Source organism: Molossus molossus, unplaced genomic scaffold, assembly GCF_014108415.1.
Source record: "Molossus molossus isolate mMolMol1 unplaced genomic scaffold, mMolMol1.p scaffold_m16_p_2, whole genome shotgun sequence".
NCBI lineage: Eukaryota > Metazoa > Chordata > Mammalia > Chiroptera > Molossidae > Molossus > Molossus molossus.
The window spans coordinates 101,761,680-101,782,660 of NW_023425355.1; positions in this window are offsets into that span (position 1 = coordinate 101,761,680).

Consider the following 20,981-nt stretch of genomic DNA (forward strand, 5'->3'; position numbering starts at 1 on the left):
CACTTTCTTATATCTTCTTCTATTTCTTTATTCAATGACCTGTAGTTTCCTGCAAATAGGTCCTTTATTTCTGTGGTTAAGTTTATTTCTAGGTATATTAAGTTTTTTGCCACAATGGTAAATGGGATTGTTTTCTTAGTTTCTCTGTCTGTGAGTTCATCATTGGTGTATAAGAATGCCTTTGATTTCTTGATGTTAATTTTGTATCCTGCTACTTTGCCAAATTCATTTATTAAGTCTAGTAAATTTTTGATTGACTCTTTGGGGTTTTCTATGTATAATATCATGTCTTCTGTTAATAATGACAGTTTCACTTCCTCCTTTCCAATTTGGATCCCTTTTATTTTTTCTTCCTCTCTGATTGCTGTGGCTAAGACTTCCAGTACTATGTTAAATAAGAGTGGCGAAAGTAGGCATTCTTGTCTTGCTCCTGTTCTTAAGGGAAATGCTTTTAGTTTTTGCCAATTACGTATGATGTTGTCTGTAGGTCTTTCATATATGGCCTTTATTATATCGAGATATGATCCCTCTATTCCCACATTGCTAAGCATTTTTATCAGAAATGGGTGCTGGATTTTGTTCAATGCTTTTTCAGCATCTATTGATATAATCATATGCTTTTTACCTTTCATTTTGTTTATGTGGTGTATCGCATTAATTGATTTGTGCATATTGTACCAGCCCTGAATCCTGGGATGAATTCCACTTGGTCATGGGGAATAATTTTTTTGATGTATTGCTGGATTCGATTTGCTAGTATTTTGTTCAGGATTTTGGCATCTATGTTCATCAGGGATATTGGCCTGTAATTTTCTTTCTATGTAGTGTCTTTTTCTGGTTTTGGAATTAGAATTATGCTGGCCTCAAAAACAAGTTTGGAAGTCTTCCTTCTTCTTGAATTTTTTGAAATAGTTTGAGGAGAATGGGTATTAGTTCTTCTTTGAATGTTTGGTAACAATCCCTCATGAAGCTGTTTGGGCCTGGGCTTTTGTTTGCTGGGAGAGTCTTGATTACATCTTCAATTTCTTCTGTTGTTATTGGTCTGTTCAAGTTTTCTATCTCTTCCTGGTCCAGTTTTGGGGGACTATGTGTTTCTAGAAATTTATCCATTTCACTTAGATTGTCAAATTTGTTGCTGTATAATTGTTCATAATATTTGTTAACAATCCGTTGTATTTCTGAGGTATCAGTTATTATTTCCCTTTTTTTTTTTTTTCATTTCTGATTTTGTGTATTTGAGTTCTCTCTCTTTGTTTCTTGGTGAGTGTACCTAAGGGTCCATCAATCTTGTTTATCTTTTCAAAGAACTTACTCTTTGTTTCATTGATCCTTTGAATTGTTTTCTTGGTCTCAATGTCATTTATTTCTTCTTTGATCTTTACTATTTCCTTTCTTCTACTTGCTCTGGGGTTTTCTTTCTAGTTCTTTAAATTGTGAGGTTTGATAGTCTGTTAGAAATTTTAGTTGCTTCTTGAGGTAGGCCTGTAGTGCTGTGAACTTCCCTCTCAGAACTGCTTTTGCTGCATCCCATAGATTTTTTTGTTGTTGTTGTGTGTTTATTTTCATTGGTTTCCAGAAAGTTTTTAATGTCTTCCTTGACCTTCATGGTAACCCATTCATTGTTTAATAACATGATATTTAGCCTCCATGTTTTCAAATGTCTTTGCATGTTCTTGTTGCAGTTGATTTCTAGTTGCATGCCATTGTGATCTGAGAAGATGCTTGATATGATTTCAATCTTCTTTATCTTGTAGAGACTTAGTTTTTGCCCTATCATGTGGGCTATCTTTGAGAATGTCCCATGTGCACTTGAGAAGAATGTGAATTCTGCAGTGTTGGGGTGTAATTCTCTGTAGATATCTACTAAAGTCATTTGATCTAGCGGTTTATTTAGAGTCTGTGTTTTCTTGTTAATTTTTGTCTAGAATATCTATCCAGTGATGTCAGTGGGGTGTTGAAGTCCCCTGCTATGATTGTATTCCTGTCATTTTCTCCTTTGAAGTCCTCCAAAGGTTTTAAAATATATTTTGGTGCTCCTATATTGGGTGCATATATGTTTACCAAGGTTATATCTTCCTGTTGGATAGATCCTTTCAATATTATGTAGTGGCCTTCTTTGTCTCTAGTTATGGCCTTCATTTTGAAATCTACTTTATCAGATATGAGTATTGCTACCCCAGCTATTTTTTTGCTTTCCATTTGCTTGGAAGATTTTTTCCATCCATTCACTTTCAACCTATATGAGTCTTTTGTTCTGAGTTGGTTCTTTTGTAAACAACATATATATGAGCCATGCTTTCTTATCCACTCAGCTACTCTGTGCCTTTTTATTGGAGCATTCAAACCATTCACATTTAAGGTGATAATTGATATGTACTTATTTAATGCCATTTTTGTTTAGTGTGGTTCTGTTTTTCTTCCTATATCTCATACTAATTATAGTGGTCCTTTTAGCACATCTTTCAGTGCTGGTTTGGTATTAATATATTCCCTTATACTTTTTTTTTTTTGTCTGGATATCTCTTTATTTTACCTTCTATTTTGAATGATAGCCTTGCTGGATAGAGTAGCCTTGGATTCATATCCTTGTTGTTAATGACCTTGATTACTTCATGCCACTCCCTTCTGGCCTGTAGTGTTTCTGTTAAGAAGTCAGCTGAGAGCCTTATGGGGTTTCCTTTGTAGGTAACCTATTGCTTATCTCTTGCTGCCTTTAGGATTCTCTTTTTGTCTTTAATTTTTGGCATTTTAATTACTATGTGTCTTGGTGTGGGCCTGTTTTGGTTCTTCTTACTTGGGTCTCTCTGTGCTTCTTGAACTTGAATGCCTTCTTCCTTCACCAAGTTAGTAAAGTTTTCTGTCACTATTTCTTCAAATATATTCTGTAACCCTTGCCCATTTTTTTCCTCTTCAGTGACTCCTATGATGCGAATGTTATTAGGTTTCTGTTGTCCCACAGTTCTCCTAATCTGTCTTCTTGTTCTTTAATTGTTTTGTTTTGTTTTTGGTTTTCTGGTTGGTTGATTTTTTTTCTACCCTGTCTCCTAATTCACTGATTGGGTCCTCAGCTTCCTCTACTCTGCTGGTCCTTCCAATGTGTTATTAATGTCTGCTATGTCATTCTTCATTTCCACTTGGTTGTTGTTTCAGTGTTTTTATATCTTTCCTCATGGTGCTGATGTTTTTTCACATGCTGTTGAGCTTCCTCAAGATCATGGCTCTGATGTCTACCTCTGATAATTTGCTTGGCTGCATTTCATTTATCTCATCCTCATTTATGTCTTATTCTTTCATTTGGGATTTCTTTCTTTGTTTCACCATTTTGGGTATCACAGTGGGTTTTGGAGCGTGCCAAATTCTTCCTGTGGGTGTTAGTGTTCTGCTATTTGTGGCTTTCTCTGCGGGTTTGGATGAGTCTTGATGGGCCCACATTAAACACCACTGTGAAGTCTTACTTTCCTGGGTAGATTTGCAAGCCCAGGAAAGGTTCAGTTATCCTCTCGCTTTTTCCTAGTGGCTAGTAGTCTCAGTTACTCACTGCCTTGGAATGCACCCCTGGTGTTCTGCATAAGAGGATTTCCAGAGGGTGAGATTGATGCTGGTTGTTAATGAGCCTCAATTTGCATTTCTTTGCCTCACCTGGGAAAGGCTGAATTTCCAATTTGGGGGGGGGGGGGCTGCTGCTTTTCCCCACAGCTCGGGGAAGGAGCATACTGGCCACCATTTTTAGTGGCTGCAACTCAGCAAAAACTCTTATTGCCCTCCAGATCCCAGGTGTCCCCACAGAGTTCAAGCCCAGTCTGCCCTCTCTGTGCCCTGGCTCCCAGGTTAGTGGCTGTGGCTATTTTAGCACTCTCTTCCTGCTCTCTGCGCTGTGGAGTGGGCTTGGTCTTTATTCACCCAAGGACGCTGCTCACAGCTAAATCTGTTGCTCTCTGTGGGCTCCCAGCCCACCACCCTCTTGCGCCTCCGTAGATCCTACCAGTGTTCCTGATTATATGGACCTGTCCTGCTGATTTTCTGTTGCTTTTTTCTGAAGATTTTTCTTTATTTTAGTTGTAATTTCTGTTTGGTCCTGGGAGATTGTCTGCATAGCTTCTATTCACTCCGCCTCCATTTTCACATCTTCTATGCCTATCTTGTGTGCTGCTGGGTTGTACAGGCCTTTCTGGTGCCCCCGCACTCTGCAGGTCTCATAGATACCTGGATCACACAGTCCCTTTGGGTACCAGGCTCTATGCCTATGTTATGGGCTGCTGGGTTGCACAGGCCTCTCTGGTACTTCAGCACCCCACAGGTCCCATGGGTAACTAGATGGCACAGTCCCTGCTGGGTCACACAGACCTCTCTGGTGCTCCAGCATCCCACGGGCCCCATGGGTAACTAGATCACACAGTTGCTGCTGGGTTGCCCAGGCCTCCCTGGTGTTTCAGCACCCCGCAGGTCCCGTGGGTAACTGGATAGCAGTCTCTGCTGGGTCACACAGTTTTCTCTGGTGCTTCAGCACCCCACAGGTCCCACAGTTAACTCAACACAGGTTTTTTAAAATCCTATATTTTAGATAATTTGCCTGGTAATCTATAGGGACGGGACCCCCATCCGTCCATGCCCTCAGAGGAGGTGAAACTCCCCTGTGCACCCAGGAGCCAATACATGAGCGGCAGATGCACCAAGAAGAAAGAGCAACCGGGAAGGGGCTGTTCTTATTGGTGGATTGCTGTGCACCTCCCACCTGGTGTGGCATGCTCCGCTGTGCATTAAGACTGGGGTCCGGTGCAGAGACCTCCTCGTCCTGGGAAACAGGGGCAATGGGCTGCAGGCAGGTGCACAGGCACTCACCTGGAGGCTTCAGGGACCACAGTGTTTTCCAGGGAGTGTCATCAGGCTGCAGAAGGGGCATTTTTCTTCGGTGCTAGCCCCGGTCGCCTGTGAGTTTGGTGGAAGTGAGTGCAACAATGCAGGTTTCCTGCAGAGCTGTTAAATTTGGGGATTTGTGTACTGGCACGAAATGCTCTTAGAGATAGTTGGAAAACACTCTGCCCCCTGTAAACTTGCGTGCTAGGATGATGCTTCCCTTTCCTGCGTCTTTTTGAAAACCTGGGGTCAGAGGAACTTTTCCCATCCCTCAACCCATGGTGGGACCCAAATACTGCCAGGGGCAGGGCTTCCTTGGACACTTTTCACTGTGTTCTCTTGTTATGCCTAAAGGCCCAATTGGTTGAAATAGCTCAAAGGGTGTATAATAATAGTGACACCCCTGGGGATTAACAAGATAAAACAATAGCAAAGCTAATAATAACAGACTTAAGGGAAACAGGGCCCATGGAAAAGAATCACCATAGGAAGGGAAACATGAGGAAGTGTCAGGACGGCAGGCATAGATCCGGATTAGGGATAGAAAAGATGAAGGCAAAGTCAGGTGTAGAGGAACAAAGTAAAAAGCCATCTTTAATTTAGAAAAATGTTTGGCTTCTTCCAACTGAACCCCCAGGAACCAAGAACAATAAGACAATAGGGGACAAACAAGTTAGTTTCCTGGTATATACTGGTGCAGCAGACTCAGTCCTGACTGAGCCAATGAGGCCCTAACCTAACCCTGGACTTCAAAGAGGACTATATATAGACTTTGGGAAAAATACAGTGACTCATTCGTTTCTGGTCATGCTGGAGTGCCCATAATCCCTACTCAGACGTGATCTTTTCCAGTGACTGTTCAACTGCTGGCCACTGCCACTCCAGGCCATCCCCACATCAAGTTCCACAAGATGCTGGCCATCAATCCTACCAACCTGCCTCCAGACGATGACCTGGAGAAACCTCTACAGGACTGCCTGGAGGTAATCAACATAGTGCAGATGGCCCACTCACACCTCAAAGATGTCCCACTGCCACCATCAGATGAGTTATTGTTCACAGATGGGAGCAGCTATGTCCAGGAATAAATCAGGTATGCTGGGGCAGTAGTAGTAAATCAGGACTGTGTCATCTGTTCACAGTCCTTCAATAGGGGAACTTCAGCCCAACAGGCTGAACTCATAGCCCTAATCTAGGTTGTCTTATGAGGCAAGAAAAATCTGTTGCAGATCAGAAAGCTTGGGAGGCAGCCCTAAAACCAGTGGAGCCTCTCCAGATACACTAGGTCAGAAAATGACTTAGTCAAGCAAAAACAAGCCATAAAGGAAATAAATTGATGATGAACACTGCCTAATGGGAGGTTGTTAGTCCCAGAGGCTCTAGGTCAGACTTTAGTCAACCAGCTGCACCACATTACCCACTTAGGTTACACCAAGCTTACTGAACTTCTGAGAGGCAGGTAAAGTCCAGTAAGGTTACAGAGAAAGGGAGAAGTTGGAGGGAAGCAGAAATGTGTGGGTCTGAGTAGGGAGGAGGAGAAGAAAAACGGGAATGTGCAGACTGCAGATAGATTGAGCAAGCTCTCAGGTTCATGTCAGGGAAAGGACTAGGAATGTCACAGAGGGTCTATGAAAATTAAAGAAGGATTGTGTAGAGGGAAGAAATAAAAAGAGAAAGAATAGAGAAAGTAAAAGGATAAAAGAAAGGGACATACATATTACAGAAAGGCAGGACATTGAAAAAATATTCAAGAAGAAAAAATATATAGGACACTGAGTGAGAGAGGGAGAGCTTGCTCCTAGTAGTGGAATAACAGTCTAGGATGTAATAAAGGGAGTAACATGTTTAGGTTATTCCTGACCCTTGGAACAGACAATAGCCTCAACTTTATAGCAAGGATATCACAGGACATCTCTAAGGGGTTAAATATAAATTGGAAGCCCAATTGTGCTTACTGTCCATAGAGTTCCAGGCAAGTAAAGCACATGAACAGAACCTTAAAGGGAACCTTAACTAAATTTACTTTAAAAACCAGTGAAAACTGGACCACTCTGCTTCCTTCACCCTCTTACAGTTCTTGCAGGCCCTGCAGTCTGCCCAGAAAGTTGTCCATAAACACATCTGCGATTCGCTGCCTGTGCCCACCTCGGACCCTCTGCACCTTTTCGAGCCCAGGGACTCGGTGTGGGTAAAGAAGTTCACCACCCAGGGACTGACTCTGGCCTGGAAGGGACCATACACTGCCATCCTGCCTGCTCCAACAGCTATCAAGGTCAATGGCATCCCTGTCTGACTTCACCATTCCCTGCTGAAGGCAGAAAAACCAGAATGGGCGGTGCAGGCCTCCAAATCCCTTAAAAATGAGACTCTTGGGGGAATCAGTGGTGGAAAAAGGAGAAACATCTGTAACCAAAATAAATTCATTAAAAAATAAAATAAAATTATTTATATAAAAAAATGAGATTTGCATTTATTGGGACTCTTATTGTTCTGATTATGACTACACAGAGGAATCTTTTTTCTTTTTATCCTCTCCCGAGGACACCTTTTGATGTCTTGTTCAAATAGAGTGGGAGGGAGAGAGAGAGAGAGAAACATCATTGTGAAAGGGACACATCGAGTGGTCGCCACCCGCACGACCCAACCAGGGCTGGGGACAAACTGCAACCGAGGTATGCGCCCTCAGTGGGAACCGAACCCGGGTGTCTCTGGACCACAGTCCGACACTCCAACTGCTGAGCCAAACCGGCCAGGGCACAGGGGAATCTTTATAGATCTGGGCCCCAGTGGAACTGGGAACTTCAAAATGGGATATTGGGGAAGATCTTAAGAAATGTCACCAAAAAGGGGATAGAAAAACCTGTTTTCAGTCTCGACCTATGTGATCTCATGCAAGGCATCATAGGCACAGATGGTATTACTGAAGATTGATGTCATATAGAAAGGCCCCTACCCTGGGGTTATGGGACATCTACGGGGCAATGGGGACTACAAGGGATAGGAATGTATATATGCCCAGGGAGTAGTACAGTCACCACGAGTTGCCTGAATGCAAAACCCTAACCCGGCCTTTTTTCTCAACCACCTGCAGGAGGCCCTGGTTCGCTATACCGGCCTAGACCCAGGGTCCCACAACGGGGCAACAATTCTAGCATCTCACTTTATCTCTCAGTCCGCCCCAGATATCAGGAAAAAACTAAAAAAGGCTGAAGAGGGCCCTGGGACACCCATCCAAGACCTGGTAAAAATGGCTTTTAAAGTTTTTAACGCCCGGGAGGAGACGGCTGAAACAGCCTGGCAGGCGCGGCTGCAACAGAAGGTTAGCCTCCAGACCCAGGCCTTGGTGGCGGCCTTCCAGCTAGCTGGCAGGGGAACCGGCAAAAAGACTGACCTCCAAAGGAGGACAGCGCACGCCCCCGGGCGCCTGTTTCAAATGCAGAAAGGAAGGCCACTGGGCGAAGGCCTGTCCGCAGCCTAGGCCCCCCACCACGCCTTGCCCTCAATGCAAACAAATGGGCCACTGGAAGTCAGACTGCCCGACCCTGGCTCAGCCCTTGGGCACCTCAATGCAGGGGGACTGAGAACCAGACGTTCCCGGCCCTAGAACTGCTGGGGCTAATGGACGACTGAGGGAGCCCTGGCTCCTCAACTTCGGTTACCCTTGTCGAACCCAGGGTCACGCTCCAGGTAGCAGGTAAGTCTGTCTCCTTTTTGGTAGACATGGGGGCTACCTACTCTGTCCTTCCCTCTCATTCGGGCCTTACGGTTCCTTCCCAGGTCTCGGTCATGGGAATTGACAGATCACCCTCGACCCCACAGCGGACGATACTCCTTAACTGCCTATTTGAGGGTCACCCATTCTCCCACTCCTTCCTAGTCATGCCCTCATGTCCAGTCCCCCTCCTAGGGAGAGACATTCTGTCCAAACTCCAGGCAAGCATCTCATTCTCCCCGAAACAGACCTTCTTGCTGGCACTGGTGCCAGGTCCCGACCTTGAACCTAACCCAGACCCCAAAATCCAGCTCCTACCTGGAGTCCACCCCGAGGTCTGGGACACGGATACCCCCACCATTGCTTCCCACCACACTCCTGTTTTAATTAAACTCAAAGACCCATCTTCTTTTCCTAACCACCCGCAATTCCCCATTTCACACGCTCATAGGATGGGACTCCTGCCCATCATCACCAGGCTTAGGACACAAGGCCTCCAGATCCCCACCAATTCACCTTGTAATACTCCCATTCTCCCCGTTAAAAAGGCCTCAGGACAGTACCGCCTTGTTCAGGACCTCCGCATCATCAACGCGGCGGTCGTCCCCATTTCCCCAGTAGTCCCTAATCCCTACACCCTTCTCTCTCACATTCCCCCTACCACCACCCATTTTTCGGTCCTTGACCTCAAGGATGCCTTCTTCACTATACCCCTCCACCCAGATTCCCACTTCCTATTTGCCTTTACCTGGGAGGACCCTGTTTCCAATACCGCTCAACAACTGACCTGGACGGTCCTCCCCCAAGGATTCCAGAATAGTCCTCACCTATTTGGATAAGCATTAGCTGCAGACCTACTTGCTTGCAATTTAACTCCCTCCACCCTTTTACAATATGTAGACGATCTTCTGATCTGCTCACCAACCAAGGCCAATTGCCTCATGGCCACCACCCTCCTACTGAATTTCCTTTGCAGCAAGGGATATCAGGTATCCGCCAAGAAGGCACAAATAGCCACCTCGTCTGTCACTTACCTTGGCCTCCTAGTCATCCCGACCCATTGAGCCATTACCACAGACAGGCTACAGGCTCTTCGGGGCCTGCAGCCCCCTAACTCGGCGGCTGAAATCCAGTCATTTCTGGGACTGGTTGGCTTCTTTCGCCACTGGGTTCCAGGCTTTGCCCTTCTAGCCAAACCCCTCTATCTGGCGGCCAAAGAAACGCCCGAGGGGCCCTTGACATCCCCCGAAGGTGTTCGCCAGGCCTTCTCGGCCCTCCTGAAGGCCCTCTGCTCAGCCTTGGCCCTGGCCTTACCTAATCCCTCACGACCTAATCCTATATACTGAGGAGAGACACCACTTAGCTCTCGGAGTCTTAGCCTAACCGACGGGTCCAACTCTGGTCCCGGTAGCCTATCTCTCCAGACAGTTGGACCCCACGGTTCGCGGATGGCAGCCCTGTCTCAGAGCTCTTGCAGCTGCAGCCAATCTCACCACCGAGGCTCTGAAAATCAACCTCCAACAACCATTACAGGTCTTCTCCCCCCATCGCCTTACGGACCTTCTCTCACACCAGGCTCTGACCCATCTTGGGCCCTCCTGACTCCAGCTGTACCACCTCCTCTTTCTAGAAAACCCCTCTATCACCCTCTCCAACTGTAGCCCTCTTAATCCAGCTACCCTCCTTTCTGTCTCTGACCTGCCCATCTCTACACACTCCTGCTTCGAAATCTTAGAGCAATCTAAATCTCCCCAACCTGACCTAATGGCCCATCCCCTGCCAGAAGCCCAACATACCCTTTACATAGATGGCAGCTCAATCTCTGAACCGCTAGGGCCCCGGCGGGCCACCTATGCCATCGTCTCTGACACCCAGGTCATAGAAGCTAACAGCCTCCCCTTAGGGACCACCTCACAACAGGCCGAACTAGTCGCCCTGACCCAGGCCCTCATCTGGGCCAAAAATAAGACAGTCAACATATACACAGACTCCAAATATGCCTTTCTCATCGCACACTCCCACTGTATGATTTGGAAGGAACGAGGCTTCCTCACAACCAAGGGAACGCCTGTTCTCAATGGCACACTCATTTCTAGGCTCATTCAGGCCATCCAACTCCCTTCGCGGGTGGCCATTATGCATTGCAAGGGCCACCAGACCTCCAATTCCCCTGTTGCTAAGGGAAACGCATTCGCCGATGAGACAGCTCACTCCATAGCGCGTGCACACCCCACCTTTGCTATATGCTTTCTCTCAAAAACATACAGACCACAATATTCCTCCACAGAACAAGACCTTTTTTAATCTTCCCCAGAGATCCAGCTCAAGGATGGATGGGCATTCAAGGACAACCTCCTCATCCTCCCAGATTCTCAGAGATACCAGATAATCTCTGACATCCACAAGTCCCTACATATTGGACCTAAGGCTCTTCACCATTTTCTCTCTCCCCTCTTCCACCCCAACAGCCTCCAACAAACCATTCAAGCCGTCCATTCCTCCAGGACAAACAGCCAGGGGGCCTGCCACATCCGTCACCCACTTCACCAGATGCGGGGCCATCTCCCCGGACAGGACTGGCAGGTCGATTTTACCCACATTCCCAGACACAAAAATCTTAAATATCTTTTACCTATGGTCGATACCTTTTCAGGATGGATTGAGGCCTTTCCCACCACCTCAGAAACTGCGGGGACTGTAGCTGACCACCTGGTCCCGGACATCATCCCTCGCTTTGGCCTGCCTACCTCCATCCAGTCAGACAACGGGCCCGCCTTCATCTCCAAGGTCACAGAAGCTGTCTCCACCTCCCTCGATATACAGTGGAAACTGCATGCGGCCTACCACCCTCAGTCGTCTGGTAAAGTTGAAAGGGCCAACGGGCTCATCAAAGAACATCTGACCAAGCTCAGCCTAGAGCTCCGTCAGTCTTGGCCCACTCTTCTCCCCTTGGCTCTGACCCACCCAAGGGCTGCCCCGAGGGGCCTTCCCAACTGAGCCCCTTCGAACTCCTCTATGGCCGACCTTTCCTCCTGTCGGCCCCATCCCCATCGCACCCGCCTCCTCTGGCTTCATACCTACCCTATCTCTCCCTTCTACACTCCCTCCTTCGGGAACACGCTAACTCGACCCTTCCTGAGCCCAGCCCCAGGGCAGGAATGACGGAGCGGGTCACCCCAGGGGACCAGGTTTTTATAAAAACCTTTTCCCCAAAGCCCCTTTCTCCTAAGTGGGAAGGACCCTATACGATCGTTCTAACCACCCCATCAGCAGTAAAGGTCCTGGGCATCTCCACGTGGGTTCACTTCTCCAGAATAAAAAAGGCCATCCCTCAGGATGACCCCCCTTGGATCACTACTCCTATTGGTCCTCTGTCTCTCAGACTCAAACGCAGGACCCCAGACTAAGACCTTTGTCTGGAGATTTTATCTCACAGAAAATTTCACGACTGGATTTGTTAAAATCTGTCGAAATCCAGAGGGACACTATACCCAGGGATGGCTACTCACTACCGCCGACTGCCCATCCACTGGATGCAAAAGCCCTCTCTTCCTAAATTTCACTGATTTCAAAAACCCTTTCACACAGAACCAATGGGCTCCCGTGGTCTGCTTCCTTCAGGATCAGCCTGCTCACTGCCAGTCCCCCTCCAGCCCCTGGCATCCCTACATAGGATGTCAATGGAGCAGCTGCAACATTCATGCAGCTCAGAGGCCCAATACCCCCCGATCCCCATCAGGAATCTCCCTCTATCGCCGCACCATGAACCACACACAGTCCTTCTCCCTCATTATTTCTGATCCGACTGACTCCAAATGGATAACCCTTCAGAGGGGGGCCATGTACTCCTCCAGGTACTCCCATATGCCATCTTCCCACATTTATGTCTGGCGAACCCTAGTCCAACTTACTGGCGGAGTCCATGACGACATCCAGACCCAGGAATCCCTACTCACCAGACAATTAGCTGCCCAAACCTCCCCCTTTTCATGGCTCTCTCTCCTCCAGGAGGGTCTAATACTAGCCAATCTCACTGGGGCAGGCAACCTCTCATCTTGTTTAATGTGTGCAACCTTAGGAAAACCTCCTGTGCCTGCGGTCCCTTATCCCACCGCTCTCAACTGCTCCGGGACGTCCACCGCACCAAAACTTATGACTCCTCTTGCCGATGTAGCCCTATATATGCCTCCTGATCCATCTCAAATTCTCTTTTGTTATAGTAACAGTTTATCCAACATTGCAATGTCACACAATCTCCCACTTTCAACTTAACTGCCCCTAAAGGCTATTTCTTCTGGTGTAATCATACCTATCGAAAACCCTCTCGACCCCCTTGGATCCCACTCTTCTCTGCCTGCCTGTCATCCTAACCCCCCAACTCATGGTCTATACACCTGCTGAATTCCAACAAAAATACATATATTACAACCCGAAACAAAAGTGGGCAATCTTTTTACCCCTTTTAGTAGGACTCTCCCTCTCAGCCTCGGCTGTCGCTGCTGGACTGGGAGGGGGTGCCCTGGCACACTCCTTAGTCACCTCAGAATGCTTAGAATCTCAATTTCAGATTGCTATTGACAGCTCGGCTGAGTCCCTAGCTTCTCTCCAGAGGCAGATCACCTCCCTGGCCCAGCTGTCGATGCAGAATTGAAAGGCCCTGGACCTCCTCACAGCAAAACACGGAGGAACCTGTCTCTTTCTTGGGGAAGAATGTTGCTATTATATCAACAAATCGGGTTTGGTAGAAACCCGCATTGAAACCCTCCACCAGCTAAGTTCAGAACTAAAAAAACAAAAGTTCTCAGTAGACGCCTCCTCCTGGTGGAATTCCTCCATGTACTCCTTACTCCTCCCCCTCCTCGGCCCAACCATCATCATAATAATTATACTGCTAATTGCCCCATTTTCTCCGCTTCATCCAGGACCGATTTGCATCGCTCACACGGACAATAGAGGTCCACCAAATGATGCTACAACATTATCAGCCTTTGACCAGTCCCCCAGAATCGGACCACACCGACTCGGGCCCCCCCCCTCCTCTGACGCCACCCAGTCCAGCAGGAAGTAGTCAGACAGACAACCTGGCCCCTATTCCTCTATCACAGAGTCAGGAATGTCTGATAGCCTGGGAACTGGCGCCAGGCAAACTGTTCAACCATTACCTCGCTTACCCAACCTAAACTCCCACCCTGTTTCAGGAACTGTTTGCCCCGAACTCAGATCAACTCCTGTCCCATTCTCCTGTCCTAGTCCAGGAACTGTTTGCTCCGGGACAATAGACTCACATTCCAGGGGCCCCCATGCGTGGCCCCTCAGGACCTAACCCTAACAACATGTTCCCACTGCCATAGGCGCAGATATAAAAATCACAAACCTCAGCATCGGGCGCAGCTTCTCGGACTCGACCCCTGGAGTCTGTGAACCCGCCCGGAGTGTACCCAATAAAGCCTGATTTCTGCTTATTCGGCTGTTTGGCTCTTCGGTTTCTTCCCACCTCCCACCAGGGGCGCCTGGCTACCTTACATGGGGGATATCCAGGGACAAGCGACTTGCATACTCCCACCTAAGTATAACCTCCAGCAATACAAAACAGACCAGGTTTAGAGCTCCTTCTCCTCAAGCAGGGCAGTCTCTGTGGCACTGGGCAAAACCTGCTGTTTCTATGCTAACAACTCCTGGGTTATACAAGAAAGCTTATCTTTAGTTAGGAGAAATATCGAGGAATGAGGAAAAAGGAGACGGGGATCTGAGAATTGGTTTCAACAAATGTTTAACTGGTCTCCATGGCTAGCAACTTTATTATCGACCATCGCCGGTCCTCTGGCTGACCCGTTCTGCAGGTCGAGCAACTCTAGAGGGCGAGTGAGGATGAGCAGGGACAAGAGACACGAGAAATGGAGACAAAACTGGGTTCTGATCAAGTCTCGTTTATTCAGGGGAAATCCACACAATATATAGGGCAAGAAAAACAGGGAGCACCTTTTGTCAAGCACCACGCTTGCCAGAAGCAATTCCAGAAAATACCACAAAATGTCAGCAAAGACTGGCTTGCTTGTTGAGTAAATGGTTACTTAAAGAAATGCAGAATGCAGAGATATCTTGCCTTGGGGCAGGAGATGGCAGAGCAGATTTTAACAAAATGGATGCCATGCAAAAAGTCTCCCACAGGTCCCCCTTTTCTTTAATTTTAAGGCCGCAATAATACCTTGAGGGGACTGTGCCTGTCTTAGGTCAGGAAACTTGCACACGGAGCCAACCTGTCCGAACCCATCATTGGAATAGCAAGGCAGCATAAGGCCTTGTTCCTGTCTTAAGTGGTGGTTGGCGATGCGTGTGAGTTCCAGTTGCCCGTCTCTGGCTATCCAGTCCAGCACACCAAGGTAACAACAAGGTTTTTGAGACTCACTATTTGCCATCTCGGGCATAGTCATAGCTTACTGACTCACAGCTAGAGTGAGCTTCTCTGTCGGCCATTTCAAGTCTATGATAGTGGACCTGTATAGGTTGCATCTTAATGGCATCTATCTGCTGCTTGATGAAAGCCATCACCTTATTGAGGAGGAAAGGTCCTAGTGACACAATCAGTAAAAGGCCAAGTAAGGGGCCCAACAGAGGGAGAAGATAAGGCAGCACCCCATTTAGCCCACTCCAAAAGGGGTTATCGCAGCGTTCCTGCAAGGAAGTCGCATGGGGGGCCAAATAAGGCCCTCAGGAGTTTGTCAGGGTTTGGAGGAGGCCCAAAACCTCCTTACACAAGCAGACAAAGATGAAGTCCTGAAATAAAGAAAAAACAGGAAAAGGCTCTCAGGGCGAATTTTTGTCCCTGGAGTTATCTATATGGTTATCTGTTATTCCTTTAACTTGATCAATCTGTTTAACCAAACGCTCTGGTAGCCATCTGGCAGATTTCATAGAGTAAATGCATACAGAACCTCGGCCCCAGATGAGGACTGGGTCTGGACCATGCCAAGAGTTAGTCAAGGGATCTTTCCACAATACTGAGGCAAATTGTTTTTGAGTTTCTGTATGCCAAAAGCGATTAGCAGCAGATTGCCCATCAGTGTCCAAATTTAAAAAAATTGAGGATAAATAAGGCATGAGAGAGAATATTTCTGGGTGACCCCCTCGTGGGATACCATTCCCCCTTTTATTTTATTAATGGTGATCTTTAAAGACAGATGTGCTCTCTCTACAATCCCTTGGCCCTGAGGGTTGTAAGGAATACCTGTTATGTGTTGAATATTGAGGCATTTGCAAAATTGGGAGAAGGCTGAACTTGTATAGCCTGGGCAGTTATCGGTTTTCAATTGCTGTAGGCATTCCAGAACTGTAAATGTGGTTAGCATGTGACTCATCACATGCTTTGTGGCTTCACCAGTTTGGAGGGAAGCATAAATGAATCCACTAAAGGTATCTATGATAACATGTACATATTTAAGATTTCCAAATTCAGAGATGTGAGTAACATCCATCTGACATAATGCATTAGGGATTAGTCCCCTTGGGTTTACTCCAAGGTGGGGGACCGGCAAATGAGTGGCACATGAGGGGCAGTTTTTAACAATTTGCCTAGCTTGTTCCCTAGTAATCTGATGCATGAGGCGAAGCATTTTAGCATTGAGATGATGTCATCGATGACTGTTCTGCGCTAGGGTGATTTCATCAGAGCTGTTATCAATGGCTGTAAACACTTGATTAGAATCCTGGAGGCGAGTAGCTAGGTCAGCTTTTTGGTTTCCCTCAGCAAGGTCCTGGCAGCCCAGAATGGGCGCATAAGTGGCCTACGTAAAATGGGTGAACTCTTTTTGTAATTAGTTTCTGTAACTACCTAAACAAATTTCCTGCATTGGATATGTTTTTTATCTGTCCAGCTGTTTCTAATAGAGGTATAGAATGTGCGATATATGCACTATCTGTGTAAATATTGAGAGATTGATCTGGGAAGGCAGAAAAAACAGCAACAATGGCTTGTAGTTCTGTTAGTTGAGCAGATGTGCTGCTGGTCATAAATGACACTGTTTGGTTAAGGGCGCTGTCTGCCAGAAAACAGCGGTAGGGGAGAGAGCAGTCTTACAAATAATAAACTTTAAAGGTTTAGTGTAATCCATAAAGGTGTTTGCTTGAGAATGGATAGCCTATTCGACTTTGCATATAGCCTGTTTTCCTTCTAAGGTAAGTTCACGGGGAGAAGTAGGGTTGTCATCTCCCTGCAATATATCATACAGGGGTTTAAGTTCTCCTTTACTGATTTTTAAATAGGGCATAAGCCAATTAATGTCCCCTAGCAATTTTTGAAAATCATTTAGGGTTTTAAGCTTATCTAATTTTAGTCCTAATTTTTGAGAGGAAATTAGGGACCCTCACATTTGAAAACCAAGATATGTGTAAGGGTCTGCGAGTTGGACCTTGTCAGGGGCTATTTCCAAGCCTTTGTCTCGTAAGGCAACGCGCATCATCTCATAGCATTTCAAAACCTCGCTCCCTTCTTTTCTGGCTATGAGGATATCATCCATGTAATGTATAATGTACATATTTGGCCAATTGTCTCTAACTAATTGTAAGGTTGAGGCTACAAAGGATTGGCATAGGGTAGGGCTATTAGCCATTCCCTGTGGCAGAACATGCCATTGGAATCTTTTCATAGGCGCTTTGAAATTTATAGCTGGTAAGCTGAATGCAAATCGCCTCTAATCATCTGGATGCAGAGGAATCGTGAAAAAACAATCCTTTAGATCAACAATGACTTTGAAATAACCCAAAGGTATGGCAACAGGTGAGGGAAGTCCTGGTTGTAAGGCTCCCATTAGTACCATAGTGTTATTTACAGCTCTTAAGTCTTGCAATAGCCGCCATTTGCCAGATTTCTTTTTAATGACAAAAATAGGAGTATTCCAAGGGGAGTTACTAGGGACAATGTGGCCAGCAAAGCATCAAGCTGCTCCTGTGCCAGCTGTTGTGCAGCCATCAGTTTTTCTGCTCTTAGAGGCCACTGATCAACCCACACCGGCTCCTCAGATAGCCACGAGATCTTTTCTGCATGGGTCACAGGAGTGTCAATGGCTCCTATGGAAAATGGCCTAATCCTGCCCTATCAGTCTTTGGGGAGGGCTCTATGGGTTCCGTTATACCCATATTATTTTTTCCCAGCCCTTGGCCTGGTAGATATCAGGTTTTCAACATTTGGGTAGTAATAGCAGCATTTGGGCTTCCCATTATTAATCCTAATTGGGATAAGAGGTCTCTACCCCAAAGATTTATAGGCAATCCAGCTATAACATATGGTTGTATGGTGCCCTGGTTACCTTCCTGATCTTTCCAAGTTAATAGCTTTGAAATTCTCTCTGGGTTTTGACTTTGCTCTATTCCTTTTAGGTGAGTCAGAGTTGCGTCTAAGGGCCAGGCTGTAGGCCAGTCTTCCTTTTTAATTATTGTGACATCAGCCCCTGTATCTATAAGCCCCGAAAATTTCTTACCATCTAACCAGAGAGACATAATGGGTTTTTGTGCTGATATGACCTCTGCCCAGTAAACATCTGATGACCCAAAGCCTTGATCACCTCTTTGTCAGCAATTGAGTGAATCTTTGTCCTGTGATGACAGTATTAATATTTTGGGGGGATGATACCATAACCTTAATTTCTCCGGAGTAGTCATTATCTATAACTCCTGGAAGGACTTGTAGTCCATTCACTGTTGAACTGCTACGTCCTATTATTAGTCCAAATGTGTTTTCAGGCAGAGGGCCAAAAATTCCAGTAGGAAGGGCCTGAACTCCCATTTCAGGAGTTAATACTGTGTAGGTGGTGGAACTGAGGTCCAATCCTGCGCTGCCCGTGGTGGCTCTGAGAAGGTTTGAAATGGATTGTTGTTTGCTGGAACAAAACTGACTGCCCCAAAGATTTGTGTGGGTTTGGGGGCCTGGGGCTGGCCCCTGTGCCTGTTTCCCTGCTTCGGGGGTAGTTCGTTACCCCGAACATCCTTTTTAGACCTACATTCATTAGCCCAATGTTTCCCCCTTTTACATCTAGGGCAAACTCCTGGAGTCTGAGTTTTTGAGTTATTAGTGGGATTTCCTTTACAATTCCTTGCGAAATGGCCTGTTTTCCCACAATTAAAACATTTACTATTGTTTTGTTGGGATAAGAACTGTCTAACTGTATACCCTTGCAAGGCGGCAGCCATGGCAAGGCCCTGTTGATAGGCAGCCCCAATATCAGAGCATAGGCGAATATAACCAGTTAAATCAGGTTTAATAGCGGATTGACAGGCGGCATTAGCGTTTTCAAAAGCCAACTGTTTAACAAAATTCGTGCCGGCGTCTGCATTACCAAAAATTCTGCCTGCTGCAGTAATTAAGTGGTGAACAAAAACTGCAAAAGGCTCATCAGGTCCTTGTTTAATGTTAGTAAGGGAGGAGCTCATGTTGCCCTTGGTGGGCAGTTTTCTCCATGCTCTAGTGCCTGCAGCCTTAACTTGTGCAAAAAGACCTGCATCAAATTGCATTTGGGCATTACTATTAGCATAATTTCCTTCTCCTATCAGCATATCAAAATTCCATCCATTACCAGCCTGCACATTGCGTTTAGCAATGTCCCTGCAGTTCTCTACATATTCTGATTTCCATAGGAGATAGTCTCCTCCAGCAAGTGTCGCTCGGGCTAATGTCTGCCAATCCCCAGGCTTAAGCCAATTCTTGGCTACTGATTTTAAAATTGCCATAGTATACGGGGCTGTGGCTCCGTATTGTGCTACAGCGGTTTTTAACTCCTTTATTAATTTAAAATCGAACCCGCTATGGTGGCGCCAAGCCTGTCCTTGCGTGTCCACTGTTTCTGTTACAGGAAAAGCCTCTATATCATCTAGCTCTGGTGTAAATTGCAAGCGGGGAGGGATCTTTGTGACAGCTCCCCTCATGGGTGGCTTTTGATTACCGAGGACTTCTGATCTTACTTCACTCTCCTTTTTAGATTTTCCTACTTTTAGTCCTTCTAATTGGGCTATGAGATCTTGGTGCTCTTTTTCCAGTTTTATTTGTTCTTTGAGGTGTTTAATTTTATCTCTAAGTTCTTTTCTAGGGTCAAGGACCAGACATGCCAGCGGGGGAGCACTGGGATTATTATTATAAGGCGGGGGGCGTTGAGAAACAAGCGGCCAGTCAGAGTTATGATATCTGGCAGCTTCATCCGCCAGTTCATCCCAATTAACCTCGCCTCCGTCAGGAACAGTCTCCAAATATTCTGATAGGTTGGGATAAATCTTTGTCTTGGATTTGATTATTTCCTCTGGGGCAACACTAGTTTTTGTTCTTTTGATTTCTCCACCCTCTCTCTCTGTTAGTTTTTCTCGTCTCCCTGTATGAGAGCTTTTAAGCATAATTTTATTCCAAGTGGGCTCAGTTTCTTCTTCCTCATTATCACTATCGAATGACATGAAGTCCTCACATTCTTTACTTTCATTTTCATTCCCCTTTTTTTTCTTTCTGTAATATACCCTCGCCATATTCTACTACATTGGCAACGAGAGGATCAGAATGTCTCTGAGATAGAATTTCATCTATTAAATGCCAATAAGAAAAAGCAGTTACCGGGACTTTCTCGGGTCCATAAGTCTTATAGTAATCTCTAAGAGCATCACCGACTATTTTCCATTGCTTTTGCTCTATAGTTCCCTCTGTAGGAAACCAAGGGCAAACTTCCTTAATATAATCAAAATACTGACACAAATGCTTAATTTTTATCTTTACTCCTCGTGCCTTGATAGCCTTTCCTAGTCCTTCAACGAACATCTTATCTTGGCTCAATGCTTGACCCATAATCGCCGTTCACTTACCCGAGGGATGCAGACATAGCAGGTTCCCACGTTGTTCCCTCTTTTCTTTTCCTTTCTTTTCCTTTGCTTTCCTTTCTGCCGGTCACTCGAACGGCGTCCTTCACTGGATCCCCCGTGCTGGAGCCCCACGTTGGGCGCCACTTGACCCGTCCCGCAGGTCGAGCAAGGAGGAATCTAGAGGGGGAGTGAGGATGAGGAGGGACAAGAGACTCGAGAAATGGAGAGGAGACAGGGTTCTGATCAAGTCTCGTTTATTCAGGGGAAATCCACACAATATATAGGGCAAGAAAAACAGGGAGCACCTTTTGTCAAGCACCACGCTTGCCAGAAGCAATTCCAGAAAATACCACAAAAGGAACAAAATGTCAGCAAAGACTGGCTTGTTGAGTAAATGGTTACTTAAAGAAATGCAAAATGCAGAGATAAAGAAATGCAGAATGCAGAGATATCCTGCCTTGGGGCAGGAGATGGCAGAGCAGATTTTAACAAAATGGATGCCATGCAAAAAGTCTCCCACATCTGGCCATATTATGCTTACTTCTAACATTGGGGCCATGCGTAATGAACAAACTCATAAAAACTATAC